The 11,192-nt window shown below is 45.0% G+C and overlaps 1 pseudogene; it reads right to left on the bottom strand.

Annotated features, from left to right (window-relative positions):
* Positions 1-3,256: 3,256 nt before the first annotated feature.
* LOC143136451 (NUAK family SNF1-like kinase 1) overlaps positions 3,257-11,192 on the bottom strand; it is a 22,475-nt pseudogene continuing 14,539 nt past the window's right edge.

Below are 11,192 nucleotides of genomic sequence, written 5' to 3'. Positions count from 1 at the left end.
AGCGATCTGACGGAAGTTAGAGGACGAGCACTGGGAATCTGAACCAGATGGGAGTATGTGTGTGTGTGTGTGTGTGTGTGTGTGTGTGTGTGTCAGAGTGTGACTGAGAGAAAGGGGTGTGCTCCTCAGGGGGCAGTTGAGGAAGAAAGGAAGAGAGAGTGATTCCATTATGTCCTATGTGCTCCAGTTGTTCTGTTTGGGTGGACCACACACACTCAAGAGTAAACAACACATACACTCAGAGAGGTGAATGCGAATGTGTGTGTGTGTGTGTGTGTGTGTGTGATGCTTTTATGTTTATGCTACATTGTGTACACACACACACACACACACACACGCATAACACTAGACAAATACACATGGATTCAAAGGAATTAACAGGCAGAGACAAGTATGTACTCAAAGACCCATTCAGACCAATAGAAGGAGATAAAACCAAGACAGACAAGACACACACTTAAGCAGACACACACACACACACACACACACACACACACACACACTCACGCACATGCGCGCACACTCACCCACCCACCCACACACAGACACACACAGATACACAGACACAAACAAACGCACACACACACACACACACACACAAACAAATTAACTATATGCCTTATGTACTGTATGTACTTTTCAGAAGCTTGTTTGGTTCAGTGAGGTCAGAGCCCAAAGTCAGTCCGTGACATCAGATTCTCTTCCGTGTGTCCTTGCCTGTCTTTCCACTCCTTTTTTTAACCACCTCTCCTCCCTTCTTTTCAGTGGCTTTGTAGTGGTTGTGGTGCGGAGGCCAGACATTCCTGCAGGGGTGGTAGCACGTCCCAGACTTACGAGGTCGGCCATGCATCCAGCATCAAACATTCCCAGAATCCCAAAACATCAGCGCATGCTAAATATAGAGCGGTGGGAGTGTGCGTGTCTGTCTGTGTGTGTGTGTGTGTGTGTGTGTGTGTGTGTGTGTGTGTGTGTGTGTGTGTGTGTGTGTGTGTTTGTGTGTGTGTGTTTTACCTCCCTAGATATGTTCCGGGACCTTCAGCCATTTCCCCTGACACTCAAACACACACACACACATTCACACGGTCACACACTCGCACTTTATTGTGGAATAAGTGATGTAAGGTGTATTGTATCCATCAAATCTTTTGGGTTTGGCTAAAAGAGTCACCTTCACACACACACACACACACACGCACACACAGACACAGACACACATGCACATGGCCACAGGAATACAGCCTGATATGATATTTTTCATTTACTTACTCACTCTTTCTCTCTCACTGTCTCTTTCTCCCTTATACTCTCTCACACTCACACAAAAATACACAGACACACACACACACACACACACACACACACACAAATACACACACACCCAACGACACACACTACTTGCTCAGCAACATAGTTAGTGCATATATACATGTAATTGAGTCCAGACGTTACTCAGCTTACTCTGTGTACAGCTTGCATTTTAACCTTGTAAAAATCTTCTGGAGATGTACACACACACACACACACACATTTTGTTGTAGGCCTTTTCAAGCCTTCGCCTAGATGTATTGTTTTAGTATTTCACAATCATTTAGACACATGTAAAGACTGTAGAATGCACATCTAAACACTCAACCATATCATAGACACAGACACACACACACACACACACGTGCACCTAGACACACAAACACACACCCCACACACATTCCCAAACTGCTTGTTCCTGCTACATCTTCTGTGTTTGTTTTTCCTACTGCAGAATGACCAAGTTGTCCTCCTAAAAGGCGGAATGGAGAATATGTGGCTTGCTTGTCAAGGCACACACACACACACACTGTAGAAGTACTGTATCTTTATTCATTACTAATCTACAATTTATTCTCTAACATAGCTTGTCATATTCTCCCATATATCAGTTTGTTCAGTTAAGATCAGAGGAAAAAAAAACTTTGTTTGTGCTTTACTTTTCTTTCTCTTGGAGTCTCTACAAAGAACAAAGACAACTGGGTAACACTTTACGGTAAGGGTACATGAATCATCATGAATTTATCCATGGATTAATCCATGATTTATGTATTACTTCATTCCTTAATATCTCATAAATCATCAGGAATTGACATGAGTTCATAGTTTGTCATTTGTGACCTCATACATGAACAACACATCAACTAAAGCATTAAATATGGCGGACACATCATAATGATTTATGATTTATTAAGAATGATCATGATGATTTCTTTTTCTGCCAAAAATGTGGTCATCACTATTTGACCACAAGTTGTGCATTTCTCTAAGCACATGCCATTGTATACAAACATGATGAAATCATGAGTAATTAACCTGATGATCATGCTTAATAAATCAGAATGATGTACCCACCTTAACTTAAATGCTTTAGTTGATGTGTTGTTCAGGCATGAGGTTATGAATGAGAGACTTTGAACTTATGTCAATTCCTGATGATTCATAAGATATAAAAGAATGAAGTAATGCATAAATCATTAATTAATTCATGCATGAATTCATTACGTACTCTTACCGAAATCTGGAACAGAGAGGTGAGGAAAAGAAGGAAAATGTTGCCTCTTTCTTTCTATCGCTCTCTCTATCTCTCCATCTTCATCTTTCTTCTCTTCTGTGTAAACATACAATCTTTTTTTGAAAGTAATCATTGGAAAATGGACAAATCAAAGTATGTGAGAACTATCAGAAGAATGGCAACCACATGCACAGCACACACACACACACACACACACACACACACACACACACACACACAGAGACACACACACACACACACAAACACACAGAGAGAGAGAGAGAGAGAGAGAGAGATATGCACAGACACAAACACACAAACAGAATGGAGCTCTATCTTTCCATACACACACACACACACACACACACACACAGAATGGTGCTCTAGCTGTCCTTGCACAGCACAGTGAGAGCAAGTCAGCTCCTTGGGAACAAAACAGGGCGGAGAGAGGGAGAAACGGGAGTTCTGTTTGTGGCTCTCTATGGCTCTGTCTACACAAACACACAGAAACATGCCAAGACACACACACACACACAAACACACACACACACACACACACACACATTGTCATGCACACCAATACACACACAAAAAAACAATAGAGACATAGTGTGTGTGAACTTACTGTGAAATATGTATTTCAATATGTATTTCAACACAATATGTATTGCAACACACACACACACATACATGAATGCACACACACCGAGGCCAATGCATATTCCCAAAAAGATGATTTTTATTGAGGTTGGTAGTGGCAGTATTGATATTGCAGAGAGTGTTATTGCAGAGAGTAAGTATACTTAAAATGCTTTGAACAGAGGGTGGCCAGTTGTGTGTGTTTACCTAAGGGGATGAGAATATAACCTCTGCTCAACACACCCAAATCTTTGTGAGAGGCCACACACTCGAAAGGGTGACAGCAACAGCAACACATGAGATTTGCCAGCCTTATATGAACATAACTGTCCCATCGCTGCCCCTTGGCCAAGCGGACGCCATGACCACACAACTAAACAACGCAAAGCTTTGGAAAGGGCCACGCTGCTACTGTTAACATGAGAAGAATGAGTTACAATAGTTTCAGTCACAGTAGGCACAGAACAGAGTGATGTCCCTGTGGATTTACAGACTTGAAGCAATGGCAGTGTATGGTAACAAGACAGCTTAAATAACGAACAATGTATCAGTTTACATTACATTACCATAGTCCTGTCACATATGTTTTTTTACAGGTTTGCTGGAAGTCTCTGAAGTGAAGCGTTAAGTGTCCGCTAGTTCCAGTTTGAAAGGAGAAAGCATCACAGGGCAGTTCAGTCCAGTCAGATTTGTTGTGAATTTCAGTTTATGTGTGTGTGTGTGTGTGTGTGTGTGTGAGTGCCTTTGTTTGCATGTATATGCAATGTCTCAGTATCTCTTGACCTGTAATGACCTCTAAGCCTTGTGAATTCACTCTCACTCATATAGTGTAATCAGGCAGTGCACAATCTCTGTGTTTAGCAGAAGTAACAAAACAACAGCACAGCCATCTAGAAAAAAAAATAGTCAAACAATATACAAACAAAATACTAACATAGTACAAATTTGTCCGCATTGTAAATCCAGTTAACAGCACCCAGTCCGTGCAACACAAAATAAAAGGGAATGAGTCAGAATGCAAAACCACAACACGCACCATACAGAAAACACTTCACACAGAGCTTCCAGGGCTTGGTGATTTCAACCCCGGGACACGTAGCAGCGAAATATAGAGTTGACCTTTCGCAGACGTCTATCAGAGCCCTTTTATTTGTTTTTATGACCTGTCGGCCCATTCGGAGGACCACAAGGGGCCATTCTGACAGCGCTATAGCATGCCACTGGGTGTTGTGTTATTCTTTCCTACTCAAATAAGAATGGATCTGCTGGACGAAACGTGCCGATGCCGTGGCGTGTTCTCTGGGGTCTGTTGCTGTTTTTGCAGGGGCAGACTGTTTTCGTCTTGGAGTGGCTTTTTAGGTTACACCCAGGCTGGCAGGGGTGCTCTGGGCTTGGGGGACGAATAATCAACACCAGTGTCCGGTGTTTACACAGAACACCACCCTCACACTTTAGACGTCTGCACCTCTATGAACACTGCTGCTGCTACTGTGTGTGTGTGTGTGTGTGTTAATGTGCAGTAATGAGTGTGTTGTCTTAGCCTCTCTGGTATTCTGGTGTTTGGTGTGTGAGAAGTTCATTAGCCTTTGACTTGGTCTGGTAGGTAATGTCAACCACAAAGGGCCACTGTGCCTGTAACACTTCAATCTATATGCACTGAACAACAAATTATACTTGTTTAAACGGATGAACTGCTAAAAGTGTGCAATAAGTTAACGGAGTATAGTCAGATACATGTGCTTGGCCTAACACTATTCTGACTGCATTGTAACAATCCTACCTAACTGATTCCATTGGCTTTTCAATAACACTGTGTCACTGGGAAGACACCCAAATGAGGTGTTGCCATGGTTCTCATCAGCGTTTTCGGCATGGAAGCCACAAGGAACCAATCACTGAGGTCAGCTAGACACAGCTGGTAACAGGAATCCATGACAACCACCTTTATGACATCAACATAACCTCTAATCTTTGAGCCATCCCATTGGTGGGGGAAAGTGCTTGATGTCATACTCTCCCACCCCATCAGTGACCTCAAAAGAACACTGGATTGAACAACTGAATATTTAGCCCTGTGAATTTGGTACTACATCTTTGTCCTGTATCATTGACTTCCCAAGTTATATGAAACAACTTCAACATGTTTCTATAATGTTTGTACAGTTTTATGCACTATCACTGTTTAGACTAACACAACAACTTTGCCCAGAATAGCTACGTTTTTCTTGATAAATTTTAATATCAAACACAATGAGCAGGTCCATGACCATGGCCACTACTGTGGCATCAGCCTTGGAGTAAGATGCTTGACCCAGTGTTCTTTTGGGATCAGTGTACGATGTACACACAGTAAATACTGCTTTGCTTAACGGAAGGAGTTCTCCTTCTCAAAAAAAAAAAATGGCTGGCTAAAACAAATGCTCCCTAAAAAGTTATAACTTCAGTTTTTTTTAAAACGTCTATTTACAAGAGAAAATGTTCGCTTCCCTTTTTCCCCCAAATGGAGTATCTATTTGATACATGTTACATCATCACAAGCATAATTTAAAAAAAGGAAACTTGACATGAAAAGTACATCAAAAGACACATAGTCTTGTATCTTTACCAATCTCTGAAGCAATAGTTGTGCCAATGGTGTGACCAGGACACATTTTTATATATTATCAATAAATAGGCAAATATTTAGAATTTACACACTACACAAATGGTGTGTGTGGTCTAACAGTCTCTGCTTAGGTCTGTTTACCTTTGGCACAGTGGCTGATACATGTGTAGCCACTGTGTGTACGCGCGTGTGTGTGTGTGTGTGTGTGTCTAAATAACACAATCATCTCTTTTCCCTCTGGTTGTCATGTAAACATTTCAAGGCAGCTCAGTCATTGGCATCGTATGTGTGGAGACTGCTCTGATCCCCTCTAATATCTCTATGTTCTCTCTCATCTATGGACTTCCAGTCATATTCCTATTGAACCCCATCGAGATGAGAGTGTCTCTGTACGGTGCCTCCCCAACAGTTACCATGGAGTCCAGGAGAGATGGACACTTGTCCGTGTCCTTCTCTAAGTCTTTCTCTACCTCTACTTCTCCTCTCCTCTGTAGGTTAACGTGTTGCTGATGTCTAGGGCGTGCTGGTAGACCTGGGTCATGTCGTCCAGGTCCCCGAGCAGTGAGAAGCTGCCGTTGTCTCCGGGCGAGCCGGGAGGGCTGGCACGCGCAATCTTGCCCCCGTGGAGAACTGGCGCGGCAGACGTCTGCAGGCCCCGGAAGCCGGCCATCGGGAGGAGGTCCTCGGCAGAAAGGCAGGCTCTGATGCTTGGCTTGGGTGAAGTGGGGGGCCAGTCCATGCTGCCCACGTAGGGCGAGAGGCCCATCTCCTCGTCCACGATGCTGGACGGCCGGCTTTGGCTGCGGGACAGGCCTGAGTCGGTGGCGGAGGATGGGTCGCCGTACAGCTGGACGCTGCTGTGGTTGTTGTGGGTGGAGTACTTCCCGTTGCGCTTCAGGATACCCTTCCTGCCCACTGCCCGGCGGGTCGGGGAGCCGGTTGGGGCTGGTGGCTGGTGCTGGGGCGGGGGCATGGTGACACCGCCCCCTAGCAACTCGGAGGACTCACTGCGCTCTGGAGAGGAGTAGTAGCCGGACTCGCGCTGCTGGTTGTTCTTCAGGATGCCCTTCTTGGGCAGCGTGGGCACCATGTTGGTTGGCGAGCCATCCAGGAGGAAGCGTTCGTGCTCCTCCTCGACGTCCTTCCCAAGGCTGGAGGCGGACGCGAAAGCGGTGCTGCAGGCAGCGTCCTGGTACTGGATGGAGCGGCGGAGCTCGATCTCACCCAGGCTCTGTGACCGCTGGTCGCCGCTCGCCCGTGTCTTCAGTATCCCCTTGGGCCGCTTCGGGCCTGGCTCAAGGGTCACATGACCTCCTCCTCCGACACGCACACCGCCAACCACGCTGGCATCATTCTCCTTCGATGACCTCCTCATCCGCTGGCGTGCCGGTGGACCTGACCCTGATCCGTTACCATTGGCTGGTTCCGACGCACGCGGCGCCTTGGTGGCTGAGCGGCCATCGGTGCGGTTCTGCCAGTCGATAAAACGGGCTAACATTGGGGAGGAGCCAGACACGTCCCCTTGCTTGACCTCGCAGTCGCACACACTGGACTTCCAGCCCCAGTTGACCCACCAGTGGTTGGCGATGTCCTCCACTGTGGCCCGGCGCTCAGGGTTCACCATCAGCATCCAGCGGATCAGACCACGCGCATCTGAGATGGACACACACACACATACATACACACACTAAAGGTTACTCTGGTATAGTGCATCAAATGGCAACATTTATGTTTTAAAATTGTACATCATTGTCCCTTACACATAAAATAAATAAAAAATAAAAATGAATAAAACGAATATAAACTATCTTACCTGAGGACTGGGTGGGCTCTCTGTACTCTCCATTGCTGATCTGGCGGATGAGTTTTTTGTGGTCTCCTCCATCAAACGGCATGGTCCCGTACACCAGGGTGTACAACAGCACTCCCAGAGCCCAACTGTCCACCTGGGGGAAAACCAGAGGGAGGGTTAGACAGACCGCACAGTGGGGGTTCACACAGACTGACTCCAAAGCCTTAAAGGTGTGGGTTTTTGAACATTCTAACATAAGATTGTTCCGCAACAATTCAAGGTTCTAAAATTCTATGTTTAATTCAATGAACCCAGATATTCTTTAGAACGTTCATTATCCAACATTTCCGTCACTAAGGGTTAAGGCGACCAGTGACCACTCTGTTCATATGAGGCTGCATAACAGGCTGGCTACACCAGGTGCGCAACTGAAGTGTTCCGTTTGCTGAGTGTAAACATAATTTTGGAAGTAAATTGTTTTTAAATATACGTGCCAATTCCATTGATTGTAATGGAGGTTAATTGTTGCAGCATAAACTTTGAACTAAATGCTTTTGACTGGTTCCAGAGTGTATGGGTGACACAGAGCAGTTTTTATAAAGACATTGGAAAGGTCCAAATTCAGTTCACAGTTTTTTTTTTTTTTAAATGAGTAGAGATCCTGCATACCAATGCATGGTAAGCTAAAACAGCAGTCCAAAATCAGTTCAGACTGTTATTTCAGTGACACATAACAGCTCAGAAGATTAATCAAAACACCTTCAACTCCAACTTTTTGAACTATCAGCAACATCGTATGGGCACTTTGCCTGACTCGAAATGTTCCTGTGGGAAACTCAGCAATCAGCCCCGTCTGGAACAAACTGGTTCCATGGGCAGGTTTAGTTTGTGTTACCTGCCCAATGTCAAACCTCTGCCCTTCCTTTGATTGCTACTCTGATTGGATCTTTATGAGATGATGGAAAAAGTAGTCCCTGTGTCGTTAGTAAAGGATGTCTGCATCAGACCTCCATTGTTTGGCTAGGCGGCTGCAGTATAGGGCGTATGCATTCTCTCCATCCCATCAACATCACGCCGCCGCTAGGTAATGGTGTTTATGTATACCCTGCCCCAGGTTCATGGCCAGAGGGTGTGTGTGTGTGTGTGTGTATGGAAGAGAGTGTATGTGTGTCCACGTGTGTGAGTGTGCACGTGCTTATGTACGTGTCTTTTTCTGTGTGTATCTGTAAAAAGGAAAATGTGTATGTGTGTAGGTGTGTACTGTATGTACATGTAGACAAATGAAGAATTAAAATGTGTGCGTGCATGTGTGTTTGTGTGTGCGAACGGACGTGTGCATGTGTGTACGCATGTGTGTGTGTGTTGCACAGTGTTGATGAAGCTGTCTTTGGCGTTGCCCCAGCATCAGCTCTCCTCTGATTGGCTCTGATAATCCCCAAAGCCTGACCCATGGAATTGTCCACTCATGGCTTGGGAACGCTAGGCACACAGGGGCCGATCTGATTGGCCTTTTGGGGAAGTGCACTCCCCAGGCTGCTGTTCAGGGATGTGAGTGTGTGATTGTTCTGGTATGTGTGTGTGTGTGTGTGTGTGTGTGTGTGTGTCTGTGTGTGTGTGTCTGTGTACGTGTGTGTTTGTGAGTGAGTGAGAATAAGTGCATTTGTACATACAGTATGTGTATGTGTCTATATGCATGAGTCTACATATGTGCTCGTGTGTGTGTGTGTGTGTGTGTGTGTGTGTGTGTGTGTGCATGTTTGTGTGCATGTGCTGTGTGTGTGTATGTGTGTGTGTGTGTGTGTGTGTGTGTGTGTGTGTGTGTGTGCATGTTTGTGTGCATGTGCTATGTGTGTGTGTGTGTGACAGGGTGGGAGCAGATGTGAGAGGTTGTGTGATTGTTGGCCAGTGATCCCTGATCCCAATACAGAGGTGATCGGAGGGGAGTCTTTCCCAGCAATCCAGTGAGAGATGTTATGTAAGGCTGATGTGTGTGTGTGTGTGTGTGTGTGTGTGTGTGTGTGTGTGTGTGTGTTTGTGTGTGTGTAGGTAGGTGTGCTTATGTTTGAACAAGAGTGCAAAAGAGGAAGATAGTTTTGGTGTGAGAGATCGGGAGAGGGAGTGAGAGTATATGTGTGTGTGTGTGTGTGTGTGTGCGTGTTGTTGTGTCTTCCCTAATGACACATGTCATGATGGGAAATGTGATATTGTGAATGCACATTCCAGCCTGCTGATTGGCACTATGTTTCTGAGCTCCCTCGGAAACAGAGAGGGGTGAGTGTGTTTGTTTTGACATCCTGAAAATAGTTTGCATGTTATTGGACATTCCTAGGATTAGGACTTTTAACTGGCTGACTATGTGTATGTGTGTGTGTGTGTGTGTGTGTGTGTGTGTGTGTGTGTGTGTGTGTACTTTGGGAAATCCGATTTGGGGAGGGGTGGGGGTGGTGTGACTTCCTCCAGCAGAGGAAGAATTCACACACACACACACACACACACACGCACACACGCACACACAAACAGGCCCTGCATGACCTGGGGTTTTTTCCAAGTGTTTTCCCCCTCCACCTTCCAGAAAAACAAATAACTATTAGCCCATTTCTTTTGCTGAATCCAAATTCTTTATTGTGTGTGTTAGTTTGTGTTCGTTCGTTCGTTCGTTTGTTTGTTTGTTTGTTTGTTTGTGTGGTCCTTGTGGCCCACACATGTAAATTCATCTCCCTACCCATCATCCTTGGCGGTGCATTAGGCAAGACTGGACACACTCCAGGGTCTTAACATCCCACACACATAAGCATTTCACAACCAAACCCTTCATCAAATGATTCATTAGAAAAACGCAGGATTTACAAAACGCCTCCAGCAGAGTATATTGGGAAACATCTAAGAAGTAATACTAAGACAGATGGAATTAAAGCCTATAAAAGTTGACAGATGCTTGAGTTAGTAAACACCTCCAGATTCAGGAATCTGTCTGAGTAATTTGGGGAAAGTTTCAGCTTAATATGGGGTAAGACAGAATGCAGAAAGAAACACAGAATTGACGTCAAAACAAATTATATCCTGATGCTGCAATGTGCTTTTCATGAATATTGGCTTTGATTTGCAGTTGCTGCTACAATCTTAGGCATAAACCTCGAATTGGGGAGTATTGTGTAGTGTATACTGAACTATCAAAAATTAAGCATTAGTCATTTGAAACAGTGATGTGTTCCTTACTCTGTGTGTGTTTGTTTGTCTACTGTATATGTGTGTGTGTGTGTGTGTGTGTGTGTGTGTGTGTGTGTGTGTGTGTGTGTGTGTGTGTGTGTGTACTGTACGTGCATGTGTTCATACATTGTGTAGATATGTTTGTGTGTGTGTGTGTGTGTGTGTGTGTATGCGTGTGTGTGTGTGTGTGTGTGTGTTATAGTTCCATACCTCAGGGCCTTTGTATGGCCTGCCGTTGACTATCTCTGGAGAGGCGTAGAGTGGACTCCCACAGAAGGTCTGCAGCAGCTTGTCTTTATGGTACAAGTTAGACAGCCCAAAGTCTGCAATCTGAGCAGAAAACAATGCAGCAGGCTTCAGAACAGCTTAGAGAAAGACGATTAAACACGGTGCCATCACACTGGTGGGAT

The sequence above is a fragment of the Alosa pseudoharengus genome, unplaced genomic scaffold (assembly GCF_046254945.1).
Source record: "Alosa pseudoharengus isolate Yale_2024_CS ecotype anadromous, Long Island Sound unplaced genomic scaffold, YU_APseudo_1.1 YU_APseudo_1.1_scf_20, whole genome shotgun sequence".
In the NCBI taxonomy this organism is placed as follows: domain Eukaryota; kingdom Metazoa; phylum Chordata; class Actinopteri; order Clupeiformes; family Clupeidae; genus Alosa; species Alosa pseudoharengus.
Note: the sequence above shows the minus strand (reverse complement) of the source record. Positions and strands in the feature narration are given on the sequence as shown.